Here is a 22,123-nt window from a genome sequence, read left to right as displayed (position 1 = left end):
GTGACTGGTGCCTCCTGGGTCTGGGGGGGATCCAGGGTCCCCTCACAGTTGATCACTGAGCCAGAGGGGCTCGGGGGCTCACTGTCGAGCATGTGGGAGACCCCCCCCATGCTCCCATGGCACGCTCCATCCACTGCACATTCTTAGCATTCATGAGCCACACCTGGTACCTCGAGGTATGTAGAAAAAATATATAAAGCTGTGTATATGGCTGAATTGCTGATTCTCCAAATCAGAATCGAATCTTCAGATTCGGACAAATCGAATCAGGACAGCGATCCGTATCAGTGAAGCAAATCACTGTCCCCTGAATCAGGCTGAATCCAAATCCAAATCAAATACTGCCTGCTTCACACACCCCTAATATCTACCTTTTGACCCCATGTGATAAACAGGGACAGAAGTTACATATCTGTTTAAGTGATCAGAAACTGGTTTAAACCTATAACAGAACAGAAGCTCAGTGCATATAAACCACTTTCAAATGGCTGACACTAGTTGAAGATAAACCTGGTTGAATGTGTCATGTCTGAATTTCATCTATCAAGTTAGAGTGCCGATGCCAGCAAACCAAAAGGCCATTATAATATGGTAGGATTGCAGACCATAAAGATCCCTCAATATTAGTGGCCTTTATTTCTTTGCTGAAGGTAGCATTACAATTGGAGTTTGTTAAAAGTTGTTCTCCACACTTAGAAGCTTGTTGTCTGCAATGATAAGTATTGCAGGTGCCAATCACAAGGTTGACTTTTTGAACCCACTGGGGGCAGCCAGATGAATAATGTATCTGGGTCAAATGAATAGGTATCTAAGTCGCTTGACTTTGTATCTAGGTCACTGGTGTAAAAATGTAATTGGCGGTCAATAATTATTCACAATTGGCATGAAGTGATTGGTCACTGCTGACTATAACTAAGAGCAGATTCCCACCATTAAGTGGAGAACTCTGAGCACACCAAGGAGACACAGTCAGCAGATTGGCCATCTGCAGACATCTCCCCGTCACTGACCTTCATTTTGGCGCATTTGTTTCTCACCGGTTTGTCTGTCCTTCTCGTCAAAGAGCTCTTGGAAGTTTACTGATCAAAAGTGCATTATAATTTTTCTCTGTGCATGAGCTGTTGACCAGTTCTGGGACTATTGAGTCGGGCAGCCGCACCTAGCCCCTGGGTTAGAAAGCAAGGGCTCGGCTCAGGAACCCCGTGAACCAACAGACCCCTTTAGACCGTTCTGTTTTATGCACTGTAACCGAACAAGTCAGCTGTCTTGCCTACACTGCGACCATCGGTAGCGTAAGTACAATAAACCTTTCATACAACCAATATGCTTCAAGCCGCCTGACTCCTACTCGCTGCTACTCCCCACCTGTCCGGTCATCTATCCCTTCTGCGCCAAGCTGGTCGTGCCGACCCAGGCTCACAGGTCAAGGGTACACCGGTTAGGAGATGCAACAGAATGTAGTATATCAGAATTAACTGATTTGAGTCAAACTGATTTATAAAACTTCTGTCCCAGACCCCTTCCTGGTTCAAGTTAAATCACAGTCTCCCAGCATCCCTGCCTGCATGTTTTCCAGCCCTGGGCTGGGCTGTGCTGTCTGCTCCAGAGAGCAGAGCTAGTACCATCCCTCTGCTCCCTAGCTGGAGCAGTGAGGGCTGGCTGACAAAGGTGGAGGGGCGGGGCAAGCCTGGCTGGGGATGCAGCCCAGTCTTTGGGAGGGGACTGCCCCCCCCCCGGCAAATACCATCTGCTGTCTGGGGCCCAAGAGGGGGGTTAAACACCTTTTCCCTTGCTCAAACTTACTGCTGGATGCAACTGTGGACTACAGATCCCAGAAGCACCTAGAAGCAGAAAGAGGAAGTGATGAGGAAACCTGCAGAATTCTGCTGCTGTAATTCTGGACTGCAAATCCCAGAGACCTTGGGGCAGCAAGAAAAGGAAATCAACACACAGCCAGAGAGCTGTGCTCCAGCACCCCCTGGCGCTTGGCCTGAGCCACTGCAGCCATGTGGCTGCATTTTCTGAATCAAAGGTAAATGCCTGTTTACTTCTGTTTCAGTTTAATCTGTGCATCTTAGACTAACCAGAAAAGACTGTATTGATTCAGCATCAAATTTTTGACTGTCTGTATCTAGCCCAGAAGTTCAAACCAGCTCAAATATCACAGAATTAACACTGTCAGGAAAACAATTTTCCTGCCAGAACCACTGAACAGCTTATCAGAAAAAGACTCCTAGTGAAAAGTGTACATGTTTTGATTGGTTCCACATACACATAAAGCAGATATATCTACAGAAAAAGAATAGAATTTTAATGTATTAAAAATATATCTGGTCAAAGTTTGATGAAACAGAGGATGAGCAGCTGTGGGAAGTGAAGCATTCAGGCAGCCAGAGAGGTTTGCAGACAACAGAGAGAGTCTGGCAGCCCAGGGAATAAGACAGCATGGCATCATAGAAACTTTCCAGGGAACCCACAGAGCTATGCAACCTTCCAGCCTACAAAGTTAGGTACTGGGGAGCAGGCAGCTAGAGCTAGACAGCACATCATCCCACCAGGCATATAGCTCACAACTTACCAAATTTTAAAAAATAATCCTTTCTAAGTGTCTGAAACTGATAGTATTTTTTACCATTTCCACTCTGTGGGGAATTTCCGATGTGTGTTTGATAGTACTAAAGTGATGTTGTAACCATAATGGTCCACAAATTATGCAAGAAGCAAGGATTTCTTAGCATGACATCTTTTATTGGACCAACTGCATGGTGGAGATACAGTTAGACAAGCTTTCAAAGACTTGATGAAGAATGTCTTACATTCAGAAGCTTGTCTAACTCTATCTCAGCTATGCAGTTAGGCCAATAAAAGAATCATAGAAAATTTGGGTTTTAAGGGACCTTAGGAGGTCATCTAATCCAATCCCCCGCTCAAACCAGGACCATCCCCAACTGGATCATTCTAGCCAGGGCTTTAAAAAACTCCAAGGATGGAGATTCCACCACCTCCCTAAGTAACCTGTCACAGTGCTTCACCACCCTCCTAGTTAAAAAGTATTTCCTCATATCTCTGTTGCAAAAATGTTGCGGTTTGTTTCTCAGGAGGCGAAGAACTCTCAGACACACACTATTAGCAACACAAAAGGTATATTTGCAAATAGGGTTGGAGTGGAAACAAAGGACCACTCCGCCCGCCGAGGAAAACTCTCAGCTGGCTTTTATCCCTCTTCTCCTGGGCATGTGTGCAGAAACAGGAACTCTTACAACTTATTTCTGGTTCATACAAACATATATGTAAACATGTTGCTTCATACGTCCCATGTGCATTATAATTAACTACTTAAGTATGTGGGGCGGATAGGCATATATGCATTAGCTAATTACGCACGCTCAGAAAAGTCCCTAGGTCATCAAAAGTTGAAACCCTCCCCCTCTTCCAAGGAGACTGTTGAATTATAGCTCTTGTAATCTGCATGACAAAAAGCAGATGGAAACTGAAGGAATGTGAGGGTTGAGAGTGATTTAGTATAACAAAGAGATAGTAAGTTGAAGGAGAAGGAGGGAAATGTCCTTGGTGGTGTTTCTCCTTATCAGGTACGAGATACAAACTGTGTAGTTCTAACAACACTCTATTCATTATGCGTTTCTAATAATATTTCTAACATCTCTTTCCTAATATCCCTAAACTTCCCTTGCTGCAACTTAAGACCATTGCTTCTTATTCTGTCATCTGTCACCATTGAGAGTAGTCTGGCTCCATCCTCTTTGGAACCCCCCTTCAGGTAGTTGAAGGCTTCTATTAAATCCCCCCTGAATCTTCTGTTCTCCACTTTAAATAAACCCATTTCCCTCAGCCTGTCTTCATAAGTCATGTGCCTCAGTCACTGAAACATTTTTGTTGCCATCCACTGGACTCTCTCCAACTTATCCACATCCTTTCTGTAGTGCGGGGCCCAAAGCTAGACACAGAACTCCAGATGCGGCCTCAGCAGTGCAGAATAGAGTGGAATAATTCATAGTTTCATAGTTGGTAGGGTCGGAAGGGACTTGAGCAGATCATTAAGTCTGACCCCCTGCCATGGCAGGAAAGAGTACTGGGGTCAAACGACCCTGGCAAGGTGTTCATCTAGCCTCCTCTTAAAGACCCCCAGGGTAGAAGCCAGCACCACCTCTCTTGGAAGTTCATTCCAGATCCTAGCCACCCTGACAGTGAAGTAGTGCCTCCTGATATCTAGCCTGAATCTACCCTCTGTCAGCTTGTGAGCGTTATTTCTAGTCAGTCCTGGTAGCACTTGGGGGAACAGGGACTCCCCCAGTGCCTGCTGGTCCCACCTAACTAGTTTGATAATTAGTTCCCTCAATCTGCTGGCAATGCTCTTACTAATGCATCCTAGTATGCCACTAGCCTTCTTGGCAACAAGGGCACACTGCTGACTCATATCCATCTTATTGTTCACTGTAACACCCAGGTCCTTTTCTGCAGAGCTGATGCCTAGACAGTCAGTCACCAGGCTGAGCAGTACACAGGACTGTTGCAACCTAAGTGCAGGACCTTGCACTTGTCCCAGTTGAACCTCATGAGATGCCTTTTGGCCCAATCCTCCAATTTGTCTAGGTCACTCTGATTCCTTGCCCTACCCTCCAGCATATCTAGTACTCCACCCAGCTTGGTCTCATCTGCAAACTTGCTGAGGGTGCACTCTATGCCATCTTCCAGATCGTTAATGAAGACAGTGAACAAAACCAGCCCCAGGACCAACCCCTGGGACACTCCATTTGATACCAGCTGCCAACTAGACATTGAGCCATTGATTACTACCTGTTGAGCCCACAATCCAGCCAGCTTTCTATCCATCTTACAGTCTATTCATTTAACCTATACTTCCTCAGCTTGCTTGCAAGAAAGCTGTGGGAGATGGTATTAAAAGCCTTGCTAACATCAAGGTATATTACGTCCACTGTGTGGCAGCTGAAAAGTATGTCTGTGTAATAAAGGTGCTTGCTGAAGTCTCTATGAAGATTAGACCAAGTGTTTTTCTGTATTTGTTTAGATATTAAGCTATAAGTTGTTGCTAAAATCCTAATTATAGTTTAAGATGTAGTGAGGCCTTGTATAAAGTACGGCCTAGTAAATTTAGCAAAGCCTAGAAGTAGTAAGGCCCTGTGGCACAGTTAAAATTACCTTATCAAAGGAATGCAAGGCTTGTACTGCTATTGGTCATTCAAAGGACAGTTGAAGTAAAAGGAATCTGAGTGGTCGTACGTTAACAGTGCCCATTCAGAAGCTATAAATTAGCTGGAAGATCTGGAAACCATTCAGAAGAAAGATACAGTTCTGTGAAAAAGATAAGTTATCTGTTGCCTGGATTAGTGGGCCCGTGGACCTCGAGGAGCCCAAGAACTGCATTCCAGGGTCCTTCCCAGTACCCCTCAGACAGCGTTGTTTGGGGACCCCTGACTTCGCTGAACTTTGTGGAAAGAGAAGCTTGCTGTGTATCAGGCATCAGAGGAACTGCCAATAAGTTGCCGACACAAATTGCTTTTGTCTGTCATCGTTTGTCTTATTACTACGCAAAGTTGTGTTTTCGTTAAGTCTGGTTAATGTTGGTTTTTCCTGCATCCTCATTAAAGTTTCTTTAAAATACAACCAGCTCTTCTGGAGTCCTTTTCCCCTCAGCCTGGCCTCCCAGGTGATCCTTCCCATCAGTTCCCTGTGGGAGTCAAAGTCTGATTTTCTGAAGTTCAAGGTCTTTACTCTGCTTCTCTCCTTTCTTCCTTTTGTCAGGATCCTGAACTCAATCATCTTATAGTTGCTGCTGTCCAAGTTGCCACCCATGACTACATTCCCCAACAATTCCTCCTTGTTTGTGAACAGTAGGTTAAGAAAAGCATGGCCCCTAGTCATTCCCTCCAACACTTGCACCAGGAACTTGTCTCTAACACTCTCCAAAAACTTCCTGCATGGCTGTATTGCCCTCCCAGAAGAGATCAGGGTGATTGAAGTTCCCCATGAGAACCAGGGCCTGTGATATGAAAACTTCCACTTGATGTCTGAAGGAAGCATCATCTGCCTCATCCCCCTGGTCTGATGGTCTATAGAAGACCCCCTCCATAACATCACCCTTGTTGCTTTCCCCTCTGACCAGAACTCAGAGGGTTTCAACAGGCCTATCTCCAATTTCATACTGGAGCTCTAAGCAATCATATGGATCTTTTACACAAAATGCAACTCTTCCTCCTCTTCTCCCCTGCCTGTCCTTCCTGAACAGTTTGTATACATCCATGACAGTGCTCCAGTCATGTGAGCTATCCCAGCAAGTCCTTGTTATTCCAATCATGTCATGGTTCCTTGATTGTGCAATTCTTCCTGTTAGTTTCCCAGGCTCTGTGCATTTTTGTACAGACACCTGAGGTGACTACCCAATTGCCCTACTTTCTCAGGAAGAATGAGGCCTCCCCTGCTGCCCCCTCCTGCTTCCGCTTCCTCCAGCTCCCCCACTTACACACTTACCTCAGGGCTTTGTCCTCCATCCCCCTAAGAACCTAGTTTAAAGCCCTCCTCACCAGGTTAGTGAGCCTGTCTGCAAAGATGCTCTTCTCTCTGTCAGGTAGATTCCATCTCTCCCTACCAATCCTTCATCTTGAAACAACATCCCATGGTTGAAGAGGCGAAACTCCTGCTGACAACACCACCTGCACAACCATGCATTGTTCTGCAGGATGTGCCTGTGTCTCCCCAGGCCCTTCCCCTTGACAGAAAGGATCAAGGAGAACACCACCTGTGCCCCTTTCCCTTTAACTGTTACCCCCAGAGCCCTGTCTTGATCTGCTCAAGGTCATCCCTGGCAGTATCACTGGTGCCCACATGGATAAGCAACATAGGGTAGTAGTCAGAGGGTCAGATGAGTCTCAGTAATCCTTCTGTGACATCTCAGATCCGAGCTCCAGACAAGCACCTGATCTTCTGGGACAACAAGTTAGGCTGGCAGATGGATCCCTCTGTGCCCTGCAGAAGGGAGTCTTCAACCACCACCACCCATCACTTCCTCTTTGTGGCAGTGGTCTCACTCCTCCCCACCTTGGGGATTCAATGCCTGGCCTCTTCCACCAATGGAATGTGCTCCTCCTCCTCTGTTGCTAGGGCTCCATATCTGTTCTCCAGGCAAAGCACTGCACATGGGGATGATTACTTCTTCTTGCTGCCAGAAGATACAAGCTTCCAGCTTCCACCTTCCTGATAGTTCATGCCCTTTTCCTTTTCTAGCACCACCTCCTCCTGTAGCTCTCTTGCCTTCTCTCTGAGGGACATGACCAGAAGATACCACTCACTTTGCAGGCACTCCCCTACCTGGCTGACACTGGAAGGAGTATGCAAGCCGCAGTCTGCACAGCACCAAACCAGGAGCTGGGTGGAGGCCTCTATTGTGTATGGTCCTGCCTGGACAGACACCTCACAGGTGGAAGCGGAGGAAGTGCTGGAAGTGGCAGTAGCTCTGGGATTGTGACGTCCTCCAGCCATGTCTCTGGGTCTTCTAAGCTGCTGCCTCTCACTTCTTTCCTCCCTTTCCAAGCAGACCTTCCCTAGCAAACTCCTCCATAGCTCCTCCAAACTCCTCCATTTACTGTTCCTTGATCTGAATGATTCCCTTTTCCCTGCAACCTCTTTCCTCTTAGCAAGCTTACAGTGAAGGATTGTGAGAGAGATGTTTCCAAGCAAACTCCCTTTCACTCTGGACTCTAGTTAAACAAGGGGTTTAAGTCTTGGTCTAGCTGCCGAGTTCTAGCCACTAAAATAAAACTACGTAGGTTAGTCAGTCCTAATTCCATATAAAAAAAGAATCTTACCTTTCAGGCTCCCCACCAAAGAGAGGGGTGGCAAACTGGCCTGCAAACTAACTAGCAAACTGCTTGCAAACTGTCCTGCTAATCATAAAACTGTCCAAAGATACTACCCAAGGAATGTTTGTCTTTTGCAACTTATATTTTTGAAAACATTGGAATGAAAAAAAATCAGAAAACAGAAAATTAAAAATATTTGAAGAACATAAATCCTTTCCAAATAGTTCACATTGATTTTGTGTTTATTCATTTTATTTACTTTTATAATATACTAAAATATGAATAGTACTATTGTGTTTTATTTAGTATTATATAATATATTTTCTAGTTCAATAGTATTATTCCCAGTGTCATGTCTTGATATTATGGGATGCAGAAAATTCAACATTATCTAAAGGAAATATTATGATGGATGTAAATTTAAAGCTTCATAATTGTTTTTCTTTGAAAAATGTCTAAATTTTGGCTTTTTTACTCTGAACTGGAATGAAAAAAATAACATTTCTGAATGTCCCACATCACAGAAATTCTAGTGAGAATCCCTCAGAAACATGTTCTGTTCTGAACATATTCACAAATTCCTATCATTCAGAAAAAAATCCATTACATGACTCTTTCATAGCAAATTAGCAGTAATTCTGTTGTCACATAATCAGAACTGTAATTAATCTAGATGTTAAGTATATATTTTAATCATTTTTGTTTGTTTCATGAATAATTAGGCTTGGGTTCAAAGCAGGGTATGAACAGCACCAAAAACTGAACAATGACTATCAGATAGCTTTGGCCATCATAGTAGCAATGCTTTTGGTCTAATAAAAATATTACAAAACAAATCCTGCTTCTCGCCCATTGTAGTCACCTGAGATTTTTGTCAAAGTTCTGACAAAGAAATGTTGTATGAACTCTGTGCCACTTTCTGTGGGAGAGGAGATAACACTTCACAATGGTGAACTCTTCCCATGCTCTTGATTGGTCAATCTACCTAAAACAAAAGGAACCCAAAAAGGCAATTGCTACATTCTTTCAGAGTTCTTCCTATTCAAGGGAGCTCTAGCACACACCACTGCACATACAGTTTCTCACCTCACATCTAATACACTAACACCAACATGGAGTTTGAGAATCCTTTAGCTAAATCCCCTCGAGTGCACTGAAAATCTACTTCCACTTATCACCAGGGAGGGGAGGGTCCCATAAGTGTTTTTCTCTGTGTTGTATACTGAAGGAATTATTTGCATTTTGTACGACCACATGTTAATACAAACACAGGGAAATGTTTCTGACATTTCCAGTTCATCTTTCATGATCTTTTAAAGATTTAGGTGACTAACATGTTATAGTTTCACCTAGTGCAGAATTTGGTCAAACCTAAAATATTTTCTCCCAGTTTGCACATTCTCTTCTTTTACAGAAATGCACATATTACATTCCCTTAATGACAGTATCTTTCTGGTTCCGTTACATCTGGTTAAATCTGGCAGTGCTGTATGATGAAATTGCTAATACTGCCTATGCCAGAGTGGAAATGTCATTCTCAGGATGTCTTGGGCCACAGCTCTACCATAGAGGTCCAGAACAGTCTCTGTGAAAAAGATTGCATAGGCTTCAGTAAACTGGATTTATGCTGAAACTGAGCAAATGTGACTTTCTTCAGTAGTTTCACTGGCAGCAACTATTCTTTCTTTCCTTTCAAATGTCTAATTTGGCTTTACAGGGGGAGTTGTCATAATCCAATCTATGTATCTGTGTTTTAGCCAAGGACTCACTGTTTCATGCACAGAGATTTGTGCAATACTAAAGGGACTCCATTTGGATTGCAAGAACTTGGACCATTATTAGAAGAGCTGTGTGCTTGGTGCTACTGCTTGCAACCATGTGATACATGTGCACGCTCAGAGCTGTTATGAAATTCTCAAAGCACATGGAGCTTCTTGGCATCACTCTCCAAATCAAACCCACTACAACTTGTGTTACAGCCTGGAGAAACTTGCAGGTTCTTACAGTCACTAATGTACATTTAATAATAATGATGGTTTGCTGAATGTAGCAAGCATGGAGTGGGTCAAGGGCCAGGTAGTTGTACTGAGTGGAATCAGGATTAAACATTACCCCCTTCTGTTGCCATTTGTGCAGTTTATCTTGTAATATAGCCATTCCTTGGAAGAACAAACATTACAGTACTAAACATAGGGGTGTGTTTGAACAACCATCCTCTCTCCACATCTCAGGAACCTGATGCCTTTATTTTAACAACTATCAGGGTCCTCAGAAACAAGATTTGCTTAACAATATCTGCTACTGGACTGATTTTACAGTTGAAAGACATATTAGACTAGTCTGAGGTACAAAATACCAGTTCAAGCTGGTATTTAGGCTGTGTCAGCTTCTTCTGCAGACTGATGGGAAGGCTTTTTATGCCTGAACAACAGTCTAACATTTCTTCCAACTATAAATTGGTCCAATAGAGGATACTCCAAACAAATCTTGCTTCTCAGCTATTCCTTGGACCAACAGCTACAGCATCACTATTACAACTCTGCCATAGCTGTACAGACATAGCTGTGGCAGCACTGAACACATGCAGTGTGGCAGCAGAAGGATTTTTCTGATGATGTAGCTGTACCATTTCCCCAAACAATAGAGGCTTATTTGGTAGGAAGCTTCCTCCTTTTGTCATTGCTATGTCCAGACTGTTGGAGCCTGCTGGCCTAGTTACTTACGCTAGAGGCTGTGATCCTACTGACATAGATATGCCAATAATATTTAGTAGTCTATAGACCAAGCCTCAAACAGGTGGGCATGTTTATGTGCCATCCCTTATGCAGCCATAAATTTCATTCTAGACAAGCATGTGGTGGTCTTTTAAGAATCCCACTACTGAAATTAACCAAATATGTCACTTGGCTATTAATAGGGACTCATATCTCTACAATTATGCTGCCCATATGTCATTGTGTTTTAGCTTTCCAGAGAATTGTTTTGCTTAATTTTTCAAAGCTTTCAAAGCTTTCTTTTTCTCCAGGAAAGGACAGATGAGAAATATATTGCCTTCTCTGGAATTGTTGGTAGCTCCTATTAATGATCTGCGTAACCACAGACCAACTGACTGCCCTTTATTCCCTTTACATTTTCATTCAAATTGCTCTTGCTTTTGGGTATATTTGTCGTCCTCTAATAAATTACATTCTTCAGTTTATTGCAAGTGAAAGTTCTACCCCTTGGCTTTCCGTAGGCACCCAGAGACCTTCTATAACAGGCCTTTTTAGCTAACAAAATATAAAGGAGGTAACAGCTTATGAGTTAATGTTTATATCTATGTATGTATGGGCATGTTGCTGGCACAAGGTGCCCGAGGGAGGCAACAATTGGGTTCGTTGCCTGGTGTGCGTCGCGCCAAATAAACACACTGGGGGGAGAATTTATTTGAGCTCAAGTAAAAGGCGCAGGGAGACTGTATAGTCTCAAATCCTGCGCACTTAGTCCTGCAACCATGTAATTTTTATACCTTGGTCAGTTTTCCACTAGTTGGCCCCCCTCTTCCTCCCCTTTCCCTCCTCCCTTCTCTCTCCGAGCGGTGCCCTTGCATTCCACAGATAACAGTTTTAGCTCGCCTGTTTTCCAGAAGGACAGATTACAGGCGCCAGAGAAAGGTTTACAAAGGGTGGGCAAGGGGCAGTCCTGGCTCGTCTGAGCCCTGAGCAGAAGGACTTCATCGACACTCGTGGTCTTCCATCCCTCTGAGTTACCTAGGGTTATGCCCAGTGACACCAACAACTCCCCCCTTTGAGAATACTCAACAAAGTTTTGGCTGAGTTTTCTCATATTCTGAAGATAAAAAGTGATTGAGTGTTTGAGGATTGGGATCTTCAATGCAGGGGTATAGTGAGGTGCTCGGGGAGGGGGATGCACAGACTTTGCGCAGGAGGGCATTACAGCACACAAATAAGAGGAGGGTAATTAAACACAACACAACACCGGTGACCAGGAAGTGAAGGATGCCCGTTCCTAGGCCTCCGAGGTTGGGCAACCAGCTCCAGAGAGAATCAAAAACAGTGGGTTCATGTTCCTGACTTTTCCACTGCTCAAAAGCCTTTTCAGCTGACAAAATGTGTTTGTTAATATCTTGGGAATTTTCTGGGATATAAGTACAACATTCATTCCCAATTAGAGCACATACCACCCCCGAGATGCTAAAACATAATCTAGAGCCTGACGGTTTTGAAGAGATAATAAACGAAGCTGATAAATCTTGGAGTTAAGGCTCTTTTCAATAGCTGAAGTGTCACTGGCAAATTTTGTAAGAAACGCAGAAAGCTGACGATACAGCTTGGCTAACCGGCCTACTCCATACATTGGGAGAAGGATCATGCCAAATCGGTATCCCTCACTAAGAGGTGGTGGAGTTGCATAGAGGGATCTTTGGCGTCTTGGGCGGCCAGGTGGGAGGTGGGTTAAAACTCAAAGGGGAGGGGCAAGAAACCCTATGTAGAAACTTCCATACCAGCCATCAGGTAGCCATTTGTAGACCGAGGTACCACAAATCCAAAAAGTTTCCCCATTTCCCACCATTCCATTAAGCCCTTCTCGCATTCGACTGGATTGATCTGGAGTAAAGAAAAACAAGCTTTCACCAGTGTCATGACCAGAGCTATTATACAAGGGCATGGATATGTTTTGATTAGGAGAGAGATAATATTGGCATGAACTATTGCCGGTGAACCAGGTATGGTTCGTGGTTTCATTTTGAGCATAACAAAGCAGCCCAGGGAGAACTGAATGTAAGCGGATAGGCTGGGGGATATAGGAGTCATTCCACTCTGGCTTCCATGAGGAATTAGAGAGACTGAAAGGAGCCTCTTTGGTACAGTTGTTAGCTAAGTGTGGCCGTCCAGGAGCGATTCCAGGTATGGAGGGGTATGCTGAGGGGTTAAAGATAGAGTCATGATATTTTGTAGTATTAATAGCTATTTCTTCCTGACAGATATCTGACCAGTTACTAGGAATGGCTCGCCATGGGAGTCCTGCAGTGTGATAAGGGATTTGGGAACATATCCAACAGTTAGATAGGTTAAACTCACTGGCAAAAGTAACCTTCAATGCTTCGTAGGTGTTTGTAATGAAGTCTGCTGGGTCCCCTCCCCACCCTGCATGTAAGGAGAATGCAGTAGAAGGTAACAGGAAAAGAAAGCTTACAGTGAAAAGGGAAAATGCTACAGTAGTCTTGAAACTTAAACTAGAATTCATACTGTTAATTCTAAACATTTCTCCTTTTAAACAGCAACTTTAGTCCAAGGTCGTCGGTGGGCTGAACGGTCCACTGTTCCACGGGTGGACTAGGCACTGGTTTCAGACGAGAGTGATGAATCCAGTTCTTGTGTCCGTCGACCTTTGCCGCTGTGTGGGAAACTAGTAGGACAGTGTGAGGTCCTTTCCACTTCTCTTGAAGGGGCTCATCCTTCCAGGTACGAACGAGCACGAAATCCCCCGGCTGTAACGAGTGAACTGGAGCATCCAGCAGAAGAGGCTGCAACTCTTTAGTGTACCTACGGAGAGAAGAAAGAACAGCAGACAAAGAGCACATATACCGTGACAAAATATTACATCCTATTTCCCACTCCCCTGCTAGAACCGGCTTCCCATTCATAGGCCATGACCTTCCAAACATAATTTCAAAGGGGCTAAGCCCTAATCTTCCCTTGGGGAGGGCACGGATGCAAAGCAGAGCAAGGGGCAAAGCATCGGGCCATCGCAGAGAGGCCTCCTGGCAGATCTTTGATAGATGACACTTGAGGGTCTGATTTGTACGTTCTACTACACCACTAGCTTGTGGTCGCCATGGAGTATGGAGTTTCCAGGGGATCTGTAAGGATCTGAGATGTTTTGGATGATCTTTGAAGTGAAATGTGTTCCGTTGTCAGATTCCATCCACTGGGGAAGTCCAAAGCGGGGAATAACTTCCCGGACGAATTTTAGAGCTACAGTCTTAGCTGTACAATTACGACATGGAAAGGCTTCAGGCCATCCGCTGAATCAATCTACTATAACGAGGAGATATTAAATCCTTGAGTTCGGGGGAACTCAGTAAAATCTATTTGCCAAACCAGTCCTGGGCCTGGGGTAGGTTCCAAAGTGGCTGGAGGTGCTGAGAGACTGGGTCGAGGGTTATTCTTTTGACAAACAGAACAGCTAGCCTGTATCTGGGAGGTCAGCGGTCGAAGTCCAGAAGTTAGAAAATATTTGTTCATTAACTGAGTGAGAGCTTCTCTTCCAGCGTGAGTAGTTTGATGTAGCCGTTGCAACACCGGCTGGGTCAGGCTCTTTGGTAGGAGGATCCTCCCATCCGTGGAGCAGAGCCATCCCTTCTTTTCTTGGAGACCAAGCTTATCGGCTAGTTCTTTTTCTTCATACGAGTACTGGGGATCCGGGAGCTCCCCCACTGATGGAATGAGGGCATGCATATGGGTGTCAGCAGGTCTCGGCATCCTCAGGGTGGCAGCATTTTTAGCTTCTCTGTCCGCCCGGGCGTTACCCCTGGCTACGTCTTGATCCTCTTTCTGATGCACCTTACAGTGCATTACTGCCACTGCCGAGGGAAGTTGAACAACTTCCAGGAGTCGGCGAATTTGGGGTCCATACTTCACTGGGAAGCCTTGGGCTGTCAGCAGTCCCCTTTGTTTCCATAGGCCAGCATGGGCATGCAGTACTCCAAAAGCATACCTAGAGTCAGTATAGATGTTGACCCGTTTCCCTTTTGACAGTTCTAGCAGCCGGGTCAGGGCCACCAGTTCAGCAAGTTAAGCAGATGTTCCAGCGGGCAAACCCTTGGCCTCAACAACATCATAGAGGGTCACAACAGCATAATCTGCCCTCCTTTGCCCTTCTACAACAATGCTACTGCCATCAATGTACCACTCACAATCAGCATTCAGAAGTGGCTGATCCTGTAGGTCTGGACGGCTGGAGTACTGTGCATCTATGATGTCTAAACAATCATGCTCTTGTTCTTCCATTTCAGGTAAGAGAGTAGCCGGGTTAAGGGAGGGGCAGGGCTGCAGAGTCACTTCAGGGTTCTCCAAAAGCTTAGCTTGGTACCAAGCCACCCGAGCCTGGGTGAGCCAGAGACCTCCCTTCACGTCTAACAGAGCTTGGACCATATGAGGGGTATACACCTGCACAACTCCTCCCAGCGTTAACTTTTCAGCTTCCTCAAGTACTAGGGCAGTTGCCGCAACTGCTCGTAAACATGCTGGCCATCCCTTGGCAACTGGATCAAGCTGTTTGGAGAAATAAGCAACAGGACGTTTCCACACCCCCAACAATTGAGTAAGCACTCCCAGAGCCATCCCTTTTCGTTCATGCACATACAATTGGAAAGGTTTAGAAAGGTCCAGTAAGCCCAGGACAGGGGCTTCCATTAGTTTCCTTTTTCGTATTTTAAATGCCTTGTCAGCTTCTGAAGTCCAATAAAAGGGGTCATGGTCTGCCCCTTTTACACAGTCATATAGTGGTTTTGCCCATAGTCCAAATTCAGGGATCCATATTCTGCAAAAACCTGCCATGCCAAGAAATGCCCTGAGCCTCTTACAGTTGCTTGGGGTGGGAACCTGACATATAGCTTCCTTTCGTTCACTTGAAAGCTGGCGCTCCCCCTGTCTTATGTGAAATCCCAGGTATCGTACTTCGGGGAGAGCAATTTGAGCTTTATTTCGAGTCACCTGATATCCTCGAAGTCCAATAAAGTTCAGGAGGCTTACAGTGGCATTAAGGCAAAAGTTTAAATCTATGGCAGCAATTAATAAATCATCCACATATTGTAACAAGAGAACTTCATGCTCATTATTCCACTCCTCCAAGTCTTTAACTAAGGACTGGCCAAAAAAGGGTAAGAGAGTTCTTAAATCCCTGGGCTAATACTGTCCAACAAAGTTGTTTCTTAACCCTTTTTCTGTCCTCCCATTCAAAAGAGAATATCTCCTGAGGGGGGGCGGGCCAACTGGAATCGTAAAGAAAGTGTCTTTCAAATCAAGAACTGAGAAATGAGTATACTGCCCCCCTATGGAGGCCAGCAAGGTATACGGGTTTGGGATGAGGGGATGAATAGTTTTAACCCGTTCGTTAACCACCCTTAGGTCCTGCACCAGTCAATATGTGCCATCAGGCTTTAGTACAGGCAAGGTAGGAGTGTTCCCGGCTGACTGACACTCTCGCAGTATGCTGTACTTTAGGAAACAGTCTATAGTCTCCTGCAGTCCCTCTCTGGCTTCCTTTTTGATTGGGTACTGCTTGATTCGTACCGGACCTTTTCCTGGCAGTAGTTGGATATTAATGGGGGTTTGATGTGTAGCCTTTCCGGGGACCCCCCTTGCCCACACCAAAGGGTATACCTGGTCTTCCCACTGGTTCCACTCCGGGGGAGCGTTCATAGCCAAGGGTTCAACCGTGAGGGTCATCATCCATGCATTTTCAGGGGGCAATGTGAGGGTTATTTCATCCTGGGTAAAATGCAGTGATGCACCTAATCGACAAAGCAGGTCTCATCCTAGCAGGGGTGTTGGGCAATCTGGAAGGTAGACCAATTTGTGAGAAAGAGCCCGGTCTCCCAGAGCACATTCTGCAGGAGCATACACTGGGCACTGAGTCTTTTTTCCCGTGGCACTTACCACGGTGAGAGAGTCCGCTACGGGAAGTTGAAGAGGTTGATTTATAGCGGTCCGTGCTGCCCCGGAGTCTACCAAAAAATCAATTTCTGAATTCCCCACCTGCATTTTTACTCGGGGTTCTGGGGGTGGGGTGGTCCATTTCCCCTGACACCCCTACTCCTGTCCTTCCACTGCCATTACAGGAGTACAGTCTCTCCCTTTCTCTGGGCATTCATTCTTCCATTGTCCCTCTTGCCGGCATAAGGCACACTGGTTCCATCCCAGGAGTCTTTCTTGTGGGCCAGGGCACCCGCGCCCACGATCCCTTATACCTCTGCCTCTCCCACCTTCTTGTGGCCTTTCTCTGACTTCAGCCTGTACTGCTGCTACTAGCATTCTAACTTGTCTCCTGTCCTTTTCTCCTTCTCTGAGAGTATACGCCCTGTTTGCAGTCTCCAGGATTTGTGCTACAGACATACCCATTAAGTCTTCCTTCTTTTGTAACGTCCTCTTTATATCAGGGGCTGCGCAGCTGGTAAAAATACCCTTTATAATCACCTCCATCGCCTGGTCATCAGGGTCTGCATTGGTATTTTGCCAAATGGCGTCCTGGATGTGCTGTAGGAATGCAACTGGACTTTCTTTTGGCTCCTGTATTATTTCATACGGCTTTGCCCAATTATTATGTCAGACAGCCGAGTGCCTGAGTCCATGCATAAGCAGTTCTTTGTAAGAGGTAAGATGGGTATGATCCACAGGATTGTTAGGGTCCCATCTAGGGTCTGCTAGGGGAACCACATCTGCCAGACCAGGAACACTGATGGGATCCCTTTCATGCCTCCACTGTGCTTCCTCCCTTGCTTTGGAAATAACTTGATTCCGCTCTACTTCAGATAATAAGGTTCGCATAAGGATATTACAATCATCCCAATCAGGCTTGTGACTAGCTAAACATCCCTCAAAGACAGAAATAAACTTACTCGGGTTAGCTGAAAATTCTCCAGCCTGTGCCTTAAAAGCTGCCAGGTCCACGGGATTAAAAGGTACATGGGTGTATACTTGCATGGTCTGGGCTGCACGCCCATCTGCCCCAGGCCGGGCTATTACAGTTTCAGTAAGTAAAGGGTAAAATCCCACTGAGGGAGGGATCTCTGGAACCAGGGGCACCTGACCTTTATATGGTGGAGGTGTTAAAGCCGAAGGGGATGCCGACTCTGGCATTACAGTGGTTGGGGGGGAATGCTGAGACTCAACACTGACAACTACCAATCCTGTCGGAGTCAAATTACACTTCTGCAAAATATCTGTCTTATTTCGTAAAGTCATAAACAATTGCGCATACAAATGTTCATTCCACTTACCCGTCCGCTGACAAAACAGGAGTAATTGGAGGGTTGTATTGTAGTTAATTGACCTTTCCAGAGGCCACCTTTCCTGATCCTCCAGTTGATATTGAGGCCATTCCACTGTACAAAACCTTTTAAAATTCTTTTTAGTCATTAGATCTGACTTAAACAGTTTCCAATTAGTCAAAATGCATTTAAGGGTGTACACAGTGCCCTGCCAACCGTACTCTGTCCCTGCCCCATACTCCAGGGAGACACTGGGTGTCCCCAGGTCCTACAGGGAGACACTGGGCATCCCCAGGTCTAAACAGGCAATGCTCAGACTGCTGAGCTTATCCTACCTTGTCCGAGGGACCGGTTTCACACCGTTGCCCACGATCGCTTCTCCACTATGAGAGCGCATTGCACCTTTGTGCCCTCCGGGGTCGATCAAACCACATCTCCGCTGAGGCCCCCGATGAAACCACCGGTGCGCGCTGGGCATCGGTTGTTGCCGCAAGTCGTTGACCCCAGGAGGGATCCGGGCAAGGCAAAATGTTAGCCTCGAGCCCCACGTTGGGCGCCAAAAACTGTTGCCAGCACAAGGTGCCCGTGGGAGGCAACAACTGGGTTCATTGCCCGGTGTGCGTCGCGCCAAATAAACACATTGGGGGGAGAAGTAAACAGAGTTTATTTGAGCTCAAGTAAAAGGCGCAGGGAGACTGTATAGTCTCAAATCCTGCGCACTTAGTCCTGCAACCATGTAATTTTTATACCTTGGTCAGTTTTCCACTAGTTGGCCCCCCTCTTCCTCCCCTTTCCCTCCTCCCTTCTCTCTCCGAGCGGTGCCCTTGCATTCCACAGATAACAGTTTTAGCTCGCCTGTTTTCCAGAAGGACAGGAGATTACAGGTGCCAGAGAAAGGGTTACAAAGGGTGGGCAAGGGGCAGTCCTGGCTCGTCTGAGCCCTGAGCAGAAGGACTTCATCGACACTTGTGGTCTTCCATCCCTCTGAGTTACCTAGGGTTATGCCCAGTGACACCAACAGGCACATACAGCTCTACCAGTGTGTACATGTGTATACACACATACACACACACACACAATGATAAATCTGATTGACCATTTATCCATTCTTTGTAAAGATAAAGCATATCTGCCATGCAATTCCTAATGCTTGAAAGGATAAAATTCTTCACGTTTGCTTATTTCAATTTACTCCTAAAGATCACTTTTGCATCATTTCCTAAAATAAACAAGTATATTTCTAATTTAAAACTGCAGTTGCATCAAAAACAACTGACCCACAAAAATGGAGGTAAACCTAACTACAGAATCTTTTCCCCATAAACAGTGTCCTTCATCACCCTTCTCCTTCCTATTGCCCCTAAGCCACCAGGGAAAGTACTAGCCTAGCCTTGCCCCTCCATGAAAAATTAACCTTGGAGGAAACATAAATTCCTTAAGGTGCTCTGCTTTAGAGTGCTTTCCTCTAATACCTCACTTGACCAGGGTTAATTTTTTGCACAATCAGCCATTTTAAAGTGCTCTGTAGCTATGCATATGTGTTAAATCATGGCTGTAAAGCACTCTCAGGGGCCCAATCACACAAAAAAGTAACTTGTGTGAACACCCTAAGTATCTGCGACTATACACTGATATTGGCATTATTTCACAATATATTTTATCCAACTTCAGAATTACTTCCACAAGAAAGAAAGGTGAAAATGACCCTCCTCCCTTTTGATGTGCCTTGAAGTCCCAGTAATCATCTGCTTTTCATCTGGTAATTGTGTCTACTACCCTGAGAATTTCTCTCAGCCCCTCCCCTTCTGCGGTTTTTCACTCGGCTGTGCCTGGCTTTCTGTGATCAAAGACCTGGTGAAGAATGGCTTGCATTTCAAACCTTGTCTAACTTTATCCCAACTGCATGAATATAAGATATCAGCTTGCCTGTCATTTAATTTCTGGACCATCACAGCTACAATATCACTCTTATGCTACCATGAATAATTTACAGAGGGACACACTATAGTCAGGGTAAGGGGGAGAGGGAAAAGTGTTAGCACATTTTATCTTGGATACTTCACTGGTACTTCAAGTAGAACAATGGACTGTCTTGCCTGTAGGATCCCAGGACAAAAGGCTTTGTGGGAGATCGGGGAAAGGGGAAATGCAAGATCTGTTTACATCATTTTTATTAAGGAACCAGTACTGTAAATTGAATTTTCCTGGTTAACCTTTTAAATTGCCCTTATGCAAGTTTCCAGATGCTTCTCTTAAGAATGTGCTTTTACACTCTTTTTGTAAATCATGTAGACATAGTGTGCCCTTGACTCACTGTGAAGTTCTCACTATAGTACTTAGTACCTTCACATTGTCCTCAAACATTCAAAACCAGCTGGATAGGAAGAGGTCTGTGATGTGTTACTTTTAAACACTGACTGACTGGGCAGGACACAGAGGGTGTGTCCAAAACGAGTGCCCATGTGTATTTCCTTGGGGACTAGCAGAGGCATATATTTCTTCTGCTATTAGTTGTCCCCAGGAAACGCACCTACATACATGCTGTGGTGCAGGGCAAATTGCCCCCAGGTAGGGTAGGGGAGGCTGAGGCTACACCTGGGCTGACCCCAGAAGACTTACCTGGGGTCCTAGGGGCCTCCTGGGACTGCAGCAGTGACCATCCAGGCACACAGAGCCTGGCAAATATGCAGTACAGAGAACAAAATTGTATATGAGTGAGTTTTGTGGCACCTTGAAAGCTTTTGAAATGCTGCAAGCATGCATGCACCCTTGTGTGGATCCACCCACAGATGGCAGAGGCAGATCCCTTTGTTTGGCAGATGATAAATTCAGGAAGCAAGCTTCTCAGTCTTACTGTGTTTTCAAATAGTTTTCCTGACATGTCCACTCCAGCTTTGTTCATATTTCTAGCATTTTCCAGGAGAAACACTTGAAAGTTTGGCCGTGCACAAAGTGTGTAGGCCACTTTTATGTGGTGGCAGCATCAGCTGCTGAACCCCACTTAAGAACCATTTAAGTAAACAGATGCAATGCTTCCAAAGTTTAAAAAGTTATGGAAAGGTGCCCTGAATCTAGCAAGGCTGAGAACCACTGTTCTAAAAACTAAAAGTGGTGTGCATGGACATTACTACTTATAAAGTTCACATAAAGGTGACCGGGGACATATCTACAGGTGCAGATTTACTGTGCAGTAATTGAAATTACAGCATGTAATTGCTGTAATGAAAGTACAGCATGTGCCTACATGTGCATCCTAGTACTATGCAGTAAATATGTTGACTTACACTGACGAGCATAAATTTGATACCTGCATCATACAGATATAAAAGTTGCACCCAATTAGTCACTGCCTAGTAATGCACATGTAGACACCTTACTGCACAGTAATAGTGTGTGTGCGTGAACTGATTTGGGATTAATTTTAGTCCCAAATCAGTGCACACACAGCGTCAATGCACTTTAATGCGTGCACATGCAGACACTGACCTATTTCTGCTTACCATGCAGTAACTTACTGTACAGTAAATTTCAGTCTGCATAAATGCACATACAGACATGTCCAGGGCATGCTAATTGGAAGACAACTACAAAGGCCACTTTCTAAAAGTATCATCACCAGCCATTTCAATGATGTAAAAAAAAAAGCTTCATACTTCCATGTGCAGGATGCTCCTTTGTAGTATAAAGGGGACTTAAACTGGGTGCAAATTGCAATCTAAATGGCCTTTTTATAAATAAAATTCTGGCTCAGGATATTCATTTCCATTTAGCTAGAAAACTTTGAAGTTATTGACAGTTCTCAGCATCTTAATGTAATTTAAGTTGAAAAGTAGTTCCCCAGCTAATATTTTCAGTGCAGGTAAGATAACATGCTTGAGCTGCAATATATGCCAGAGAAACAGGCTGAATTGGAAACACTCGAGTGTTTGTTAGATGAAGTCCATATACTACATAATCCATCTTGGCAGACAAAATCCATTCACCTTTTGAAATATGTTGTATATCAACATGAGAAGGTTGTTTAGAAAAGTTCAGCTTGGTATTTTTGTAAAACCTTCGATAGTACAGGATCACTTTTGTTGTCACGGCAATGTCTTCTCCAATTAAACAAGGCACTTTCTATCTAGTACTATGTGCTAATGCTTTCTAGCAGCTTATGGTTTTATAAGGTCTGAACACCTCTGCCCTTTGAAATATGATGGTAGAAAGCTATTTCTATTTGTTTCCAGGAAAATATCTATGACTAAAAAGCTATACTGTGAATCCCCTTTTTTCTGTCTCTGCTGTCATTCAC

Source organism: Crocodylus siamensis, chromosome 1, assembly GCF_052110815.1.
Source record: "Crocodylus siamensis isolate JL-2025a chromosome 1, ASM5211081v1, whole genome shotgun sequence".
NCBI lineage: Eukaryota > Metazoa > Chordata > Crocodylia > Crocodylidae > Crocodylus > Crocodylus siamensis.
Note: the sequence above shows the minus strand (reverse complement) of the source record.